Consider the following 18,282-nt stretch of genomic DNA (forward strand, 5'->3'; position numbering starts at 1 on the left):
ACTTGGCATTATACTAAATTTCCTTTGACACGGAGTGCCTCTGGTATCACTGTGACAAGGTCCTCCAATGTGCATGTGGCAGGGCTCAGGCTGCATTGTAGTAGGTGGTCTGTGGTTTGCTCTTCTCCACACTCGCATGTTGAGGACTCCACTTTGTGGCCCCATTTCTTAAGGTTGGCTCTGCATCTCAAGGTGCCAGAGTGCAGCCTGTTCAGCACCTTCCAGCTCACCCAATATTCTGTGTGCCCAGAAAGGATTTTCTCATCTGGTATCAGCCACTGATTGAGGTTCTGGGTTTTAGCCTGCCACTTTTGGACTCTTGCTTGCTGAGGTGTTCCCGTGAGTATCTCTAGAGATCTTAGGAAGCTATTTCTTGATTTAAGGCATTGACTTGCTGGCTGAACAGAGGATGGGCCAGAGATGTCAATGCCTTGGTCCTTTCATTGCTGGCAGCAACTTCCCAAACGATGTCAGGTGGTGCAATACCGGCTAAAGAGTATAATTTCTCCAACAGTGTTGGACATAGACATCCTGTGATAATGTGATATGTCTCACTAACAGCCACATCCACTGTTTTAACATGTGCACTCAGCACCAGAGTAGGAAAGCACAAGGGCAGATGCCTTCACTGTGTCTGGTTGTGATCCCCAGGTTGTGCCAGTCAGATTTCATATGATGTTATTTCTAGCATTCACTTTTTGCTTGATATTCAAGAAGTGCTTCTTATAGGTCAGAGCACGGTCCAAAGTAATAATAAAGTTAGCCTTTATTTATGTTAATATCTTCACCATCACCACTATCATTATCAAGGAGATAACATGTAGCAGAGCCTGTTCCATAGCACAGAATTGACAAAGTACTCCACGTTCAAATTCTCACATGTTTGGAGTTTGTGCCAAACTAGCAGTTCTAAAACATGCAAATGTGAGTAGATCAATAGATACCGCTTCGGCAGGAAGGTAACGGTGCTCCATGCAGTCATGCCGGAGTCATGCTGCACCAGAGCCCCAGAGTCGGACACGACTAGACTTAATCTCAGAGGAAAACCTTTACATCTACCTTAAGTGGGGACGTAATAAAAGGCACCCATAAGGACATGCTGATGACTCAATCGGGAGGATATCTATGGACAAAAAAGCTCCTCAACATGGAAGATGGAGCAACAGCATCTCCTTCTGGCCAAAGTCAAGCACAACCTCCAGATGCCGGAGATGGATAAAGATGGGAAAGCCTTTACCACTGTTTATGTATTGTTAATTGTACAATGACATTAAATGTTTGCTGTATATGTGTTCTGTAATCCACCCTGAGTCCCCTGAGGGAGATAGGCTGCAATATAAATGAAGTATATTATTATTATTATTATTATTATTATTATTATTATTATTATTAGAAACACAACAAGATGAGTCCACAGCAGGCACTCTGCTGGCTGTTGAATTGGATCACACATCAGACACTTCCCAAGTGTCTAGGACTGTGTTATTTATCGGCAAATAATGCGTGCAGATCTCAGTAGGGTGGCCTTTTGCAGCTGGTGGATGGTAATCTTTTCAGCGCCTATTGTGTTTAAGTGCAGGCCAAGGTCTTTAGGCACTGCACCCAGTGTGCCGATCACCACTGTGACCATCTTTACTAGTTTTTGCAGTTCGATCTTTAAATCCTCATATCATGTCAGCTTTTTGCAGTTCTTCCTCTTCAATCCTGCTGTTACCCGGGATTGCAACATCGACAATTCATACTTTGTTTTTTAACACGATCGTGAAGTCAGGAGTCTTGTGCTCCAAAACTTTGTCTGTCTGAATTTGGAAGTCCCAGAGGAGTTTGATGTGTTCATTTCTCTGTAACCTTTTCCGGCTTGTGATCCCACCAGTTCTTTGTCACAGGCAGATGGTCTTTGTGGCACAAGTTCCAATGGATCACCTGAGCAACGGTGTTGTGCCTCTGCTTGGAGTCTGTCTGTGCGATCTTCTTGCAGCAGCTGAGGATATGATCTATTGTTTCATCTGCTTTCTTGCAGAGTCTACATTTGGGATCTGTTGTCGACTTTTCAGTTTAGTTTGCTCTTCAAAACCTTTCTGACTCTTTGGACATATTCTTTGCTGACCACATTTTTCACATGTCCATGCTTGATATTGTCCAACTGTAGTATGCTCAGATCTTTATAGGCTTCAGGCTGATTGCATTTTATGGTTTGTCCGTTTGGCATCTCTGTGCCCTCACTGTGAGTAATTTTCTCTTTCTTTAATGCGACTGTGGCACATTTGTCTAGGCCAAACTTTATACTGATGTCAGTGCTGAAGATTCTGACTGTAGAATCATAGAATCATAGAACCAAAGAGTTGGCAGGGACCTCATGGACCATCCAGTCCAACCCCATTCTGCCAAGAAGCAGGAATATTGCATTCAAATTACTCCTGACAAATGGCCATCCAGCCTCTGTTTAGAAGCTTCCAAAGAAGGAGCCTCCACCACACTCCAGGGCAGAGAGTTCCACTGCTGAACAGCTCTCATAGTCAGGAATTTTACCACAGAAATCTGGGAAAACATATTGACTCGAGTATAAGCCAAAGGTGGGAATTGCAGCCACGACAGGTAAATTCCAAAATAAAAAAAGATTCCAATACTATGACATTAATTGAGGCATCAGTAGGTTAAATGTTTTTGAATATTTACATATTTACACTTTAATTTAAGATAAGGCTGTCCAACTCTGATTAAACCATGTTACCAACCTTTTTCAGTGTAAATATGTTTGCACATCCTTTCAGTAATAAAAGAGTAAAATAATAAATGTAATAATAATAGAGTAAAATAATAATAATAACAGAATTAAATAGAATTAGATAATAAATAATCTTGACTCGAGTATAAGCTGAATGGGACTTTTTCAGCCTAAAAAAGGGGCTGAAAAACTAGGCTTATACTAGAGTATATGCAATATCATAGAATCATAGAATCAAAGAGTTGGAAGAGACCTCCTGGGCCATCATCCAGTCCAACCCCATTCTGCCAAGAAGCAAGAATATTGTATTCAAATCACCCCTGACAGATGGCCATCCAGCCTCTCTTTAAAAGTTTCCAAAGAAGGAGCCTCCACCACACTCCGGGGCAAAGAGTTCCACTGCTGAACAGCTCTCACAGTCAGGAAGTTCTTCCTCATGTTCAGATGGAATCTCCTCTCTTGTAGTTTGAAGCCATTGTTCCGCATCCTAGTCTCCAAGGAAGCAGAAAACAAGCTTGCTCCCTCCTCCTCCCTGTGGCTTCCTCTCACATATTTATACATGGCTACCATATTTCAACAACAACAAAACATTTATTTCGGTCATTGACCAGCACAGGAAATAGTGTCACGTTTCCATACAAACCTGACATGTTTGGTACATTAACGTGGGAACATTAACATAATTTACCATATTTCCTCTTTCCTCTTCAGGCTAAACATGCCCAGCTCCTTAAGCCGCTCCTCATAGGGCTTGTTCTCCAGACCTTTGATCATTAAGTCGCCCTCCTCTGGACACATTCCAGCTTAGGGTCAATATCTCTCTTGAATTGTGGTGCCCAGAATTGGACACAGTATTCCAGGTGTGGTCTAACCAAGGCAGAATAGAGCATGGGGAGCAGGACTTCCCTAGATCTAGACACTAGGCTCCTATTGATGCAGGCCAAAATCCCATTGGCTTTTTTTTTGCCACCACATCACATTGTTGGCTCATGACTGTGTTGTTGTTGTTGTTGTTGTTACATCTGCTGCAGATGTTGGCAAACACCAAACATTACAGAACAGTTTTTCAAAAGCAAAGAAAGAAAGAGGAATCCCAGGGAGAAATGAGCCTCCTGATTATTGGAACCAGCTAAGTATTGGAGCAGAGGTGGAAAATCAGGTGGGAAATGTAATGGCGTATGTGAGGAAAAGGGCATGGCTGGCTTGCTGGCTCCCTCAACGCAAATATTTTACTTGACAACTTTTTGTTTCACGCTTCACTGAAATGTTAACAACAATTAAATGCAATTATAGTGAGCGCAGACAAAATGTTGCTTCGCACTCTAGAGATTTTGCGTCTCATAGGTGACTGTAACAGGGGCCTTCGGTTTACACTATCCAGAGTATTGCAACATACATATTTTGGAGAAGAATCTGGGCCATCTGCAGCTTTTCTGTCATAATTATGGTTGCAATCTACATCTGCTGTCTGCAAAAGATTAATAGGCAATCTTAAATAACTATTTAAGCACTCACTAATTAAAATAATTGTTGGATGATTAAGATCATATAATTGTTAGCAATTACGTTATTGGATTTTAATATAGGGGATGTGTGAGCTTGAATCCAAATCTTTAGACAAGGAGTAATATGGTGTTTTACATTTTAAAGCTGGGTTAGACTAGGAGGAAAATGTTCTGTTTAATGGATATTCACTATTCATCCCTTCCTTTCATTTGGCACAATGACAGAATAAGCTGCATTATTTTTCCCAAGTATATATTAGTCACTCAAAATGTAGAAAATAATGCTTAAGGCTTTTCGAAAATGACTAGAAGGGGACACAGTATGAGAATCTGAAGTGACAGAAAAATTGGTTGTTTTTTTGGTCATTACATGCACATTTGGCTGTATAATATGCCGGCATGAATTTTAATGTTTTCTCGCGAATATTATAAAGTCTAGTACCATTGCTTCAACATATCCTATTAAGTGTAATAAAACAATAGGGAGCAGTGGAAAGATGATGTGTAACTTAATGGCCTTTTTGGACTTTGTTGCCTACATTTCCTCAATGTCAAAAGGAAAATGTGTAAACTTAGGCCAAGGTTAGTTAACTTTAGAGAAAAACTATTGAAATTGTTGGGGTTGGATGAAACCACCATAAGTATAATAATAATACACTTGATTTCTTTTCTGCCCTTTTCTCCCAGTGGACTCAAGAGCAGGTTACAGCATTTACTTCAGTGGTTCCCAAGAAGAAGAGGAAGAACTTTATTTTTCTATCCTGCCTCCATCTCCCCGAAGGGACACGAGGCGGCTTACATGGGGTCCAAGCCCAAGGCAAAATACAATTAAAAACAAAGCAATAACAATTAAGACATCATAAGACAGTGTAAAACAACATAACAATAATAGCTGGCAACAACAATTACAGCAGATTAATTTTGGAGGGGCGGGGGGGGGGGGGGGGGGGAGAGAAAGCCACTACGTGAGCTGTTAAAGGATAAGGTGGTTTAGTAAGGTAGATAACAATGTATAATGGCATAGGAAATATCCCAACCTTTACTTGACTGGAGACCACTTTGACCAGGGCCACTTTGACCAGGGGCCACTTTGACTAGGGACTACTTTGACCAGGGAACACTTTGACTAGGGACCACTGGACCCTGGTGGCCCCGGGACCACTTGACCCGGGGCCACTTTGACTAGGGACTACTTTGACCAGGGCACACTTTGACCAGGGACCACTTTGACCAGGTACCACTTGAACAGGGACCACTTTGACCAGGGACCACTTGACTAGGGGCCACTTTGACTAGGGACCACTTTGACCAGGGACCACTTGACCAGAGACCACTTTGACCAGGGACCACTTGACCAGGAACCAATTTGACCAGGGACCACTTGAACATGGATCACTTTGACCAGAGACCACTTTGACCAGGGACCACTCTCCAACATTGGTACCAAAAGGGGTTATGAATCAGGTTTTTGTCAACTTTAGATTTGGTTTGGTTATTTGGGGTGCTGATTCAGAAAATTGTATTGGATAGACCACATCAGCCCTGGTTTCTGATATAGAACATATGCTATCCTGTAGTCATCATCTGCTCCCCACAGAAAATCATATTTAATAATCTAGAGCCGATGTGATCTATCCAATGCAATTTTTTGAATCAGCACTCCAAATAATCCCAGGAGCAGGCCAAAACACAAAGACACCAAGGTATCCTTGGTTCCAGGCACCATATGGAATGTCTCCACTCAGGGGAGGGAAGAGGAGGAGAAGCAGCACTCAGGAGGCTTGTTGTCGTGTCTTTAGTGGGTAGTCAGCCTCTCCCCTCGTGACATCCTCATTGCCTCGGCACTATAAGACATTTTTGTGATATCAGTTGCTCTCGTTGCAGTGGTGTAGTAACAGTGAGGCTGTGGTCCATATTTCAGTTCTTAGGGACCACTGGTGGTCCATGGACCACAGCTTGGGAATAACTGATTTACATACATAGGTGAGCATTCTATACCTTTACATCTAAAACAGTAGATGTGGCTCTTAACGAGACATGCCGCATTATCACGGGGTGTCTGTGCCCTACACCACTGGAGAAATTACACTGCTTAGCCGGTATTGCACCACCTGACATCCGCCAGGAAGTAGCAGCCAATAGTGAAAGGACCAAGGCAGAGACATCTCCAGCTCATCCCTTGTTTGGGTATCAGCCAGCACGTCAATTACTTAAATCAAGAAATAGTTTTCTAAGATTTACAGAAACACTCGCTGGAACACATCAGCATGCGAGAGTCCAAAAGTGGCAGGCTCAAACCCAGAACCTCAACCAATGGCTGATACCAAATGAGAGACTCCCCCCTGGGCACACAGAAGACTGGGCGACTTGGAAGGCGCTGAACAGACTGCACTCTGGCACCACGAGATGCAGAGCCAACCTCAAGAAATGGGGCTACAAAGTGGAATCCACGACATGCGAGTGTGGAGAAGAGCAAACCACTGACCACCTGCTGCAATGCAACCTGAGCCCTGCCACATGCACAAGGGAGGACCTCCTTGCAGTAACACCAGAGGCACTCCAAGGGGCCAGATACTGGTCAAAAGACATTTAATCCACTACCAAACTCGCAAATTTTGTATTTTGTCTGTCTGTTTGTTTTTTTCTGTTAGAAATGTAATACAATTGACTGGTTGCCTTGACAAGACAAATAAATATCTTTACAATCACATACAAATGAGACACACAAACACAAACAAAGGCAGAGGCTTCTCCTTTTCCATATCCGACTTCTGGAGACGGTGCATTATCTCTGGCTCTGGGGAGGTGTTCTCCTCCATTTTTTTAAGCTGAGGAGCCTGTATTGTCATCTCCTGATTGTGTAGCTGGCAAGATTGCTTGGAGTGTCTCTTTGCCTTTCCACACCAAAGTGGTACCTATTTATCAGCTTCGGTTCCTGAGCTGATAAATAGGTACCACTTTGGTGTGGAAAGGCACCACCAAACATGATATTACATGCTTTTAAACTGCTACGTTGGCAGGAACTGGAACTGACAAATGGGAGTTCATCTCATAGATTGAACTGCCAGCTTTCAGGTCAGCAGTTCAGCCATCCTTCAGGTCAGCAGTTTAGTGGCACCCACCGTGCCACCGTGGCAATGGATTCAATTCATAGACAACTACAATCTTTCAGGTTCTGCCAGCCTGAGTCTGAGCATCCTTCCCCATTTCTTATGCCAGTCATGACTGATGCAATTTGCTTCAGATGACATCTCAATATTCCCATTTCCTCATGGAAAAAAAATCTAAAAACCTACAAAACATATATATTAAGATAGAATTAAATATTGCAGTTACTAAAACAATTCAGCAGAGCTCTGGTTAAAGAGGGTTCCATGCGCGGAAGGGGATTGTGCCTAATCTTAAGCAATGGCACATCTCTAAAATAAGATTGCATTACTCCTAAAGCCCATTTTTGAGAAAGGTATGACTGTATTCAGGCTGTGTGCAAAATTGCAGGGAGAGAGGAACACTCACGCTTAATGTGCCATAAATCCTTGGCCAAAGTTTTATTGTAAAACTTACATATTAAGGAAAGTTCTGGTTTGAATATCAAAAGGAGGACACTATTGTCGATGCTCCAAGTGTCCCTACCAATTCCCAATGCGAAGTCATATTGGTGATTACAAACCCAACTGAATAAACCTCCGTGGCTAAATCCTAGAGAGCTGGAGTTAGATGAAAAATGCTTGTTAGATTAATAACTCCACCGCAGAGATTAATGTTTCTCTGATGGAGAGCATAAGGCCAGGGTGGCTTTTAATGATAGGGGCGTTTAATAATATGTTATAAATATCCCAGGTCAAACACAGTCAGAATTACTTAATTTTGAAGATAAATTTGGCCTTTATGGCTGCAAAACCCAAGTTATAATTACAAAATTATTAGAGCTCTGATTCTGTGGATTAGAGAGATCCTATCAAGGTGAGGGACAAGCTATGCAGCTGGAAGAGGCAGGAGGAAACGACAATTCATTTTTAAACACATTACTTTTTTATAAAGTTAAGAAACATTTCACAAACTTTTGCTAATGAACTGAAAGGGAAATTGGAAAAGTTTGTTTTTAAAAAAACTACAGCCAACTGGATCCAATTGCCATAACTGTCCTATTTTCCTTCCAGGGAGAATCTACACTTCATCCTCTGCATAGCCAATGTGATTATAAAAACCGCCCACCCGAGAGATTGCTTTATCTCCCTTTTATTATTATTATTATTATTATTTTATTATTAAACTTTATTTGTACCCCGCTAGCATCTCCCAGAGGATTCGATGCGGCTTACAACAGGCCGAGGCCACAACAATACAACATAACAATACAATCAAGCAAATCAAACAATTAAAACAAATTAAAGCAAAATAAACAACAAGCACAGTACATTAAAACACAATAAAACTGGGCCGGGCCAAAAGGTGGGTACAAGGATTAAAAGTGCTGATTTGACAGGAGGTGTATAGAGGGTTACTAGGGCAAGTGCGATGTGCGATGTGCAGCAATCATTGGTTCTGGTAAAGTGCTTGTGGGACTCGGTAGTGGAGATTTCCTAATCTGGGAAGGCGCATCGGAAAAGCCAGGTCTTCAAGTTCTTTCTGAAGACTGCCAATGTAGGGGCTTGTCTAAGGTCTTTGGGGAGGGTGTTCCAGAGTCGGGGGGCCACCATGGAAAAGGCCCTGTCCCGCGTCCCCACCAAGCGTGCTTGCGAAGCCGGTGGGATCACGAGCAGGGCCTCTCCAGATGAGCGAAGAGAATGCGTGGGTTTGTAGATGGAAATGCGGTCACGCAGGTAGGATGGTCCCAAACCGTTCAGAGCTTTGTAGGTAAGCATCTGCACCTTCAATTGGGCTCGGCATATAAGCAGCAGCCAGTGGAGGTCCTTGAACAGGAGGGTTGACCTCTCTCTGTAAGGGGCCCCCGTTAGCATCCTGGCTGCTGATCGTTGGACCAGTTGGAGCTTCCGAGCCGTCTTCAAGGGCAGCCCCACGTAATCCAACCTGGAGGTGACCAAGGCATGGACCACTCCGGCCAGATCCGCCTTCGCGAGGTATGGTCGCAGTTGGCGCACAAGTCTCAGTTGTGCAAAAGCCCTCCCAGACACCGCCGACGCCTGAGCCTCAAGCGAGAGCGTAGAATCCAAGAGGACTCCCAAACTGCGGACCTATGACTTCAGGGGGAGTGTAACCCCATCCAACACAGGTTGCCACCCTATACCCCGGTCAGGTTTGCGATCGACCAGAAGGACCTCTGTCTTGTTGGGATTGATCTTCCTCCTCATCCAGATAGACACAGCGGCCAGGCACTCGTCCAGCACCCGAGAGGCCTCCTTGGAGTTAGGTGGAAAGGAGTAGTAGAGCTGTGTGTCATCTGCGTAGAGATGGCACCTAGCTCCAAAACTCCGGATGACCTCTCCCAGCGGTTTCATGTAGATGTTAAAAAGCATGGGGGACAAAATAGAGCCTTGCAGGACCCCACAGGTCAAAGGCCAGGGGTCCGAGCAGGCATCTCCCAGCTTCACCATATAGGATCGACCCTCCAGGAAGGAACGGAGCCACGACAGAACCGTGCCCCCGAGACCCATCCCAGAGAGACGACCCAGAAGGATACCATGATCGATCCCTTGTTATGGTGATGAACTTATCTAAATTCTCCAACTGATTCTTTTACACTCATCACTCTGCTCTCCCTGCGTTCCTCTTGTAATTTCATCCCAGTTTACCAAACTTATTATTCAAACAAGTTTTATTGTGTTTTAATTTATTTTATTCAACTATTGGCACAGTGGGTTAAACGCTTGTGCCGGCAGGACCAATGACTTGAAGGATGGGTTGCCAACCTGAAGGTTGCCAGTTCGAATCCAACCTGGGGAGAGTATGGATGAGCTCCCTCTATCAGCTCCAGCTCCATGCAGGGACATGAGAGAAGCCTCCCACCAGGCATGTAGCCAAGGAGGGGGCTTGAAGGGTCTTCAGCCCCCCCCCCCAAATTCTCAGGGTGGTCTGCGAGAAGGCCTTACTGGTACATTATTTAAACTGTTATGTTTATTCATATCATGATCAAATCACCATGCTCAATATATCCCATATGCATGGGGGTATTGGGACAACGATACAAAAGGTTTGCTAGGGTAAATCCTCACCCCCCCCCCTTGAATCAAAATACCCCCCCCCCTCCGAATCAAACTCAGCACCCCCCAAATCAAGATCCTGGCTACAGGCCTGCCTCCCACAAAAATGGTAAAAACATTAAAAAAAAAGGGAATTGCTGGGTTCTTGTAGGTTTTTTCGGGCTATATGGCCATGGTGTAGAGGCATTCTCTCCTGACGTTTTGCTCCTTACATGATAAAAAAAGTCAACTATTACAGGAGTTTTGGGATAGTGATTAGTAGGCTTGGGCCAGAAACACTGTTAACGAAAATGGTTTGGTTTATTTTGTATAATATCTGAAAACAGAATTGGGTGGAGGGAGACAAAAAGCATCAGTTACTGTTATTATGGAGATCAAAACCAGACACAGTGAAGACATTTGCCCTTGCGCTTTGCTACTCTGCTGCTGAGTACGGATGCCCATTGTGGAACACATCTCACCATGCTAAAACAGTGGATGTGGCTCATAATGAGGATGCCTACACCCTACACCACTTGAGAAATTACACCGTTTAGCCGGTATTGCACCACCTGACATCTTCGGGAAAGTAGCAGCCAATAATGAAAGGACAAAGGTAGAGACATCTCTGGCCTATCCTCTGTTCGGATATCAGCCAGCACTCCAATGCCTGAAATCAAGGAATAGTTTTCTGAGATCTACAGTTACTCGCAGGAACGCCTCAGCAAGCAAGAGTCCAAAAGTGGCAGGCTAAAATCCAGAACCTCGATCCATAGCTGATACCAAATGAGAGACTCCCTCCTGGGCACACAGAAGATTGGGTGACTTGGAAGACATTGAACAGACTGTGCACTGGCACCACGAGATGCAGAGCCAATCTTCAGAAATGGGGCCACAAAGTGGAGTCCACAACATGTGAGTATGGAAAAGAGCAAACCACAGACCACCTACTACAATGCAACCTGAGCCCTGCCACATGCACAATGGAGGACTATATCACAGTAGCACCAGAGACATTCCAAGTGGCCAGCGACTGGTCAAAGGACATTTAATAGAATGCCAAGTTTTAAAGTTTCTGTTTTTAAAATACAACTGTACCCGTGGTTCGCTCCTGATACGATAAATCTTTCTCTCTCTCTTTCTTTCTTTCTTTCTTTCTTTCTTACATTTTTTCAGTTCATTTGTCTTTGAGGCTTCCAGTAGTGATGGTTCCCCAACCCATGTAACACTGGCTGCCCATGATTAATTGAACATCTCTGTGTTACAATGGGAAATGAAATTTACAATGCCAAGCCTCCTATTAGTGATGTATGCACCAGAACTGTGGCACAGCTGGCTGGAAATCAGCTGCATTAAGATCACTACTGACCAAAAGGTCATGATTTCAAAGCCAGCCCAGGTCAGAGTGAGTTTCTGACCAATTTGTGTAGCTTGCTGTCTACCTTTGCAGTCCAAAAGACAGTTGCATCTGTCAAGTAGGAAATTTAGGTACTGCTTATGCGAGGAGGCTAATTTACGATGCCATAAAAATCTCCAGCAAGCATGCAAAGAATGAGGAAGTACTTCATCAGTGTCACAAATGGAGGGTGAAGCGACAGCTCCCCTGGTGGCCAGAATACCCTCATGAAAAAACTGGAATGCTAAATAGCCTCTGCGTGTATGTCTATCTATGTTGTGTGTGTTGTGGCTGAGCTAGTTTCTGACGATGAGGATGATGGGATTCAGATTTCTGTTGGGTTTCAGCTTCCTGGCTCTTTGTCTGTGTCTCAAATTTCTGAGTCTGCTTCCGAGGCTCTCACAGACAGTGCAGTGTCAATACAGCTGTTTTCACCAGAAATGAAATTTAATGAAGGGAACAGTGAGCAAGTGCCTTCCCATGATAATACCGAAAGTGTAGATAAGGATTTGACCCGAGAAGCTCACCTTGATCTCCGGGTCAGGTGGAGTTTGCGTCTGGCAAGCAGATGGGAGGCTAGCTCGGTGCAAGGTCATCGCAATGCTTTTATGATGCCGAGAGCCTAATGTTTTGATGTTAGAAAGGTATTTAGGCCTCTCGGAAACTCTGTGAAAGCATCAGTTCAACATAGCTTATTAGCCTGAAAGCTTCATGGAATAACCTTAGCCTGGAAAGCACTATGCCTGGGATTTCTTGCATTGTGATTCTTGGGGCAAATGTTTCATTGCTTGTACCTGGGACTCTGGTTTGAACTTTGCCAATAGGATTATGTCTCCTGCCTTTACCTGAAGATCTTTGGAACTGTATTCTGCATTTAACCTTAATCTCTGGGACTTTGCAATGCTTATTCTTTATTTTGACTTGGTTTTTTTCCTCAATAAACTGTAAAACTACAGCTCTTGTGTGGTGGTGTTTGGAAGCAAGGTGAAGCCTACTCTGTGTTGCAACAGTCTGTGGCATTGAATGTTTGCCTTGTATATGTACCTTTTAATCCACCCTGAGTCCCCTGCAGATATTTTTGTCATGTCAGGAGTGACTTGAGAAACTGCAAGTCGCTTCTGGTGTGAGAGAATTGGTCGTCTGCAAGGACGTTGTCCAGAGGATGCCCGGATGTTTTGATATTTTTACCCCCCCTGAGCTTGTTGATCGAAAGGTCGCAGGTTCGATTCCGGGGAGCGGCGTGAGCTTCCGCTGTCAGCCCTAGCTTCTGCCAACCTAGCAGTTCGAAAACATGCAAATGTGAGTAGATCAATAGGTACCGCTCCGGCGGGAAGGTAACAGCGTTCCATGTAGTCATGCCGGCCACATGACCTTGGAGGTGTCTACGGACAACGCTGGCTCTTCGGCTTAGAAATGGAGATGAGCACCACACCCCAGAGTCAGACATGACTGGACTTAATGTCAGGGGACTACCTTTACCTTTACCTTTTTACCATCCTTGTGGGAGGCTTCTCTCATGTCCCCGCATAAGGAGCTGGAGCTGTTAGAGGGAGCTCATCCATGCTCTCTCCGGATTCAAACCTGCAACCTGTCGGTCTTCAGTTCTGCCGGTACAGGGGTTTAACCCACTGCACCACCGGGGACTCCATCCCTGCGGGGTGAGAAGGACGGAATATAAATACTGTAAATAAATAAATATTTCGGAGGAAATTATTTATTTATTTATTTACTTACTTACTGTGCTTATAGACCGCTGTTCTCAGCCCAGGGGCGACTCACAGCGGTGTACAATATGTAGAGAATAAGGTGCAAATTACAAGACATAATCTAACAACAACTAGCAATATCAAAACATCGTCATCAACAACATCAACAATCTCAATATCAATAATACAAAATACAGAAAAGTCATTCGCATCGTCTCATCGTTAAGCCACAATCCAATATCATTTTCCGTTGTTCCATTCCTATCGTCATTGCCAATTATTGCACTTCTTGTTCGAACGCCTTCTCGAACAGCCACGTCTTTAGTTTCTTGCGGAATGTCATCAGGGAGGGCGCCAGTCTGATGTCCACGGGAAGGGTGTTCCACAGCCGAGGAGCCACCACCGAGAAGGCCCTATCTCTCGTCCCCGCCAGCCGTGCTAGTGAAGCAGGCGGGATCGAGAGCAGGGCCTCCCCGGAAGATCTCAAAGTCCTGGTGGATTCATAGGCCGAGATGCGGTCAGATAGGTATCTTGGGCCGGAACCGTTTAGGGCTTTATAGGCCAGCGCCAGCACCTTGAATTGAGCCCGGTAGCAAATCGGCAGCCAGTAGAGCTGGTACAACAAGGGGGTTGTATGCTCCCTGCATCCTGCTCCTGTTAGTATCATGGCTGCCGCACATTGGACCAATTGGAGCTTCCTGGCCGTCTTCAAAGGCAACCCCATGTAGAGAGCGTTGCAGTAGTCTAAACGGGATGTAACCAGAGCGTGGACTACCGTGGCCAAGTCAGACTTCCCAAGGTACGGGCGCAGCTGGCGCACAAGCCTTAGCTGTGCAAATGCTCCCTTGGTCACCACCAAGACCTGGGGCTCCAGGCTCAGCGATGAATCCAGGATCACACCCAAGCTGCGAACCTGCGCCTTCAGGGGGAGTGCGACCCCATCCAGCACAGGCTGTAACCCTATGCCCTGTTCGGCCTTGCGACTGATCAGGAGTACCTCTGTCTTGTCTGGATTCAACTTCAATTTGTTCGCCCTCATCCAGACCGTTACAGCGGCCAAGCACCGGTTCAGGACCTGGACAGCCTCCTTAGTAGCAGGTGGAAAGGAGTGACAGAGTTGGACATCATCTGCATACAAATGATATCGTACCCCGAAACTCCGGATGAGTTACCATCCTTGTGGGAGGCTTCTCTCATGTCTCTGCATGAGAAGCTGGAGCTGTTAGAGGGAGCTCATCCGTGCTCTCCCCGGATTCAAACCTGCAACCTGTCAGTCTTCAGTCCTGTCAGCACAGGGGTTTAACCCACTGCACCATCAGGGGCTCCATCCCTTCGGGATGAGAAGGGCAGAATATAAATACTGTAAATAAATAAATATTTTGGAGGAATGCTAATGTGCCTCTTATTTTGTCCATATCAAGAGGGATTGTTCATCTCCCCAAGGACTTCCCCATCTCTCTTCCCTCCAAGTAGGATTTTTTTCCAATTCCAAACAAGCTTTAGGGTTTTTACCAAACCTGTTCAATTACAATGTTTGACAGACTAGACCTCTCTCTTAACATCTATGTCTCCAGTTGAAACATATTGATCAGATTTCTCTGAGTAAAAAAAAACCCCCAAAACCCAAAGCAGCCCATCAGTTCAAAGGCTGAAGAGAGAAAGAAGCCATCCTTTCATTCCCTTTTTGGAGTCTTGCCCATCAGGAACCTGTCAACAACTTTTGCAACTTCATGAGGAAGCAACTATAATGGATCCTCAGCAAGAAAAGCAAATGGAAATGCCTAAAGATTAAAATTTCACCCGGAGAAACGTATCATGTGCTTGAGGAGGGAAACATTTTACATACACTTTGTGATTGCAATCTTCTTTTTATTGTTCCCTCATCACCAGAAATAGCAAAAGCGAGAAAACTATGCTACAAGTATTTTTCAATTGCGTAATCATTTAAGAGCTGATTATGGAAGAAAAAAGGCATTGTGAATTTAAGAATTACACAGTACAAAGAACTTTTAAAATTTCATTTAGTACTTTTTGGAACCATGAGTCTTTGGGCTATTTTACGGGTCTCATAATTAACCCCAATTGTTTCCCTAAAAGCTTCCTTTGGATACAAAAAATAGGCTTTCCTTGTGGGTCTCTCTTCAGTGTTACTTGCTGCAGATTCCCATGTTCTGGTGGTGACACCCAGATGAAATATTTGCCATGTATATGGTACTGTTTTTATATACTGTTTGGAACATCAAGTAATTGGAACATCAAGACTGGTACATCCTGGGGATCACAACCAGACACAGCGAAGCCATCTGCCCTTGTGCTTTGCTACTCTGCTGCTGAGTATGTATGCCCAGTGTGGAACACATCTCACCATGCTAAAACAGTGGATGTGGCTCTTAATGAGACATGCCGCATTATCATGGGGTGTCTGCACCCTACACCACTGGAGAAATTACACTGTCTAGCCGGTATTGCACCACCTGACATCTGCTGGGAAGTAGCAACCTATAGTGAAAGGACCCAGGAAGTGACATCTCTGGCCAGGGGCGGCTCAACCCATTACACAAAGTAAGCATTTGCAGTATCGTTGATTTTGCCCACGGGCACTCTTGGGGGAAACAGACCTTGACATATGCGAGTTGTAGTTACTGGGATGTATAGCTCACCTACAATCAAAGAGCATTCTGAACTCCACCAATGATGGAATTGAACCAAATATGGCACACAGAACTCCCATGATGAACAGAAAATATATATCAGTGATTGGTTGGGGTGGGGGGGGGGGCACCAACATACTGTTTGCTTACCATTGAAAATTACCTAGGGCCGCCTCTGTCTCCGGCCCACCCCCTGTTTGGATATCAGCCAGCACACCAACACTTAAATCAAGAAATAGTTTTCTAAGATCTACAAGGAACACCTCAGCAAGCAAGAGTCCAAAAGTGGCAGGCTAAAATCCAGAAGCTCAATCCATGGCTGATACCAAATGAGAGACTGCCTCCTGGGCACACAGAAAACTGGGCAACCTGGAAGGCATTGAACAGACTGAGCTCTGGCACCAAGGGATGTAGAGCCAACCTTAAGAAATGGGGCCATAAAGTGGAGTCCACGACATGTGAGTGTGGAGAAGAGCAAACCACAAACCACCCACTACAATGCAACCTGAGCCCTGCCACATGTACAATGGAGGATCTTCTTATAGCAACACCAGAGGCACTCCAAGTGGCCAGATACTGGTCAAAGGACATTTAATAGAATGCCAAGTTTTCAAACTTTGTGTTTTTTTTTTAATGCAATACAACTGTTTCGTTTGCTCCTGACACGATAAATAAAATCAAGTGATTCAGACTATGCAGACATGCTATTGAGCTGAGCAGAGCCGAAATGTCACGGAAGACACATTTTCTGTAACATTTATGAGATGCTTTCCCCCCACACACCAATGATCAAAGACCACATGTCAGAATTTCCTCTGAATGTTCTCCATCATTTTTGGAGTTGTCCACCCCTCCCTCGTACACACAATCTCCCAGAAAATCTGGAGCACTGCAGGGGATAGGAAAACGTGGGCAGTCTGACAACCGTAGGAAACAAGCTGTGCTTCTGCCATTTTTAATGGTGAATCTTGCACCTGGGAAATAAATTTCTGTCTGGTAGATTTCCTCATACGCAGTATTTATTTCAGCAAGATTAAAGAGAGAGTGTCAGCCCTCTTCCATCCCCAAATTTGCTCCAGACGCTGTTTAATTCAAGGTTTTTGCACAGCTTTCTCCAAGATTAAGAGTTAGATGTGGTTGCATTTCTGCAGTTGAATAGAAATATTGGTATATCCTACAGGAAGGCATGTTGAGCATAATACATGTCAGCAACGTGATGCATAGAGAGCCCAGACAGATGTCAACCCCAGGGATGTTGCTATAATGATTTACGGGCCAAAGGAGAGGGAAGGGAAAGAAACAAGGCTGTAGAGATCTCATGCTACTTTCGCTGGCCACAATGGGTCCAGCCTATTGTCATTCCTCTCCTCCCAGCCAGTAAATGGCCATGAGGTTGACACTTCCTTCCTTCCTTCCTTCCTTCCTTCCTTCCTTCCTTCCTTCCTTCCTTCCTTCCTTCCTTTATATATTTATTTGATTTCTTTACTCCAAAGTAGGATCCTTGGCCATGCCCTTAGCTCCTAGCAGAGGCATGGGCAAACCCTGAAGACTGGCGGCAGCCCCTTGGGCTCTTTTCTCAGCCCTCCCTCTTTCTCACCATTCTATCATTCCTTCCTTCTCGCTTTCCTTCCTCCTTCCTTCCCTTCCTCCTTCTCCCTCTTGGCTTCCCTTCCACAGTTTTGTCCTCCTTCCCCTCCCTTCCCATCCTTTCCACCCTTCCTTCCTTCCTTCTCTTTTTTCTTCCTCCTTCCTCCTTCCCTCCCTCTTTCTCTCTCCGATCTCCTTTCCCTTCCACCCTTTCATTCTTCCTCCCTCCCTTCTTTCTTCTCTCCTTCCCTCTTTCTCTTTCTTTCTCTATCCTTACTTCCTTCCCTCTTGTCTTTTCTTCTTTCCTCCCTCCCTTCCCATGCTTTCCTTTCCACTCTTTTTTCTTTCATCCTTCACTTCCACCCTTCCTTCCTTCTCTTTTTCCTCTCTCCCTTCCCTCCCTCCCTTCTCTCCCTTTTTCTCCCTCCCACCTTCCTTCCTTTCCACCCTTTTGTCCTTCCTTCCCTCTCTTTTTCTTTCTCTATGCTTTTTTCCTCCTTCCCTTTTGTCTTTCCTCCCTCCTTCCCTCCCTTCCCTTCCTTTCCTTTCCACCCTTTCTTCCTTCCATCCTT

The sequence above is a fragment of the Anolis sagrei genome, chromosome 10 (assembly GCF_037176765.1).
Source record: "Anolis sagrei isolate rAnoSag1 chromosome 10, rAnoSag1.mat, whole genome shotgun sequence".
NCBI classification, from domain to species: domain Eukaryota; kingdom Metazoa; phylum Chordata; class Lepidosauria; order Squamata; family Dactyloidae; genus Anolis; species Anolis sagrei.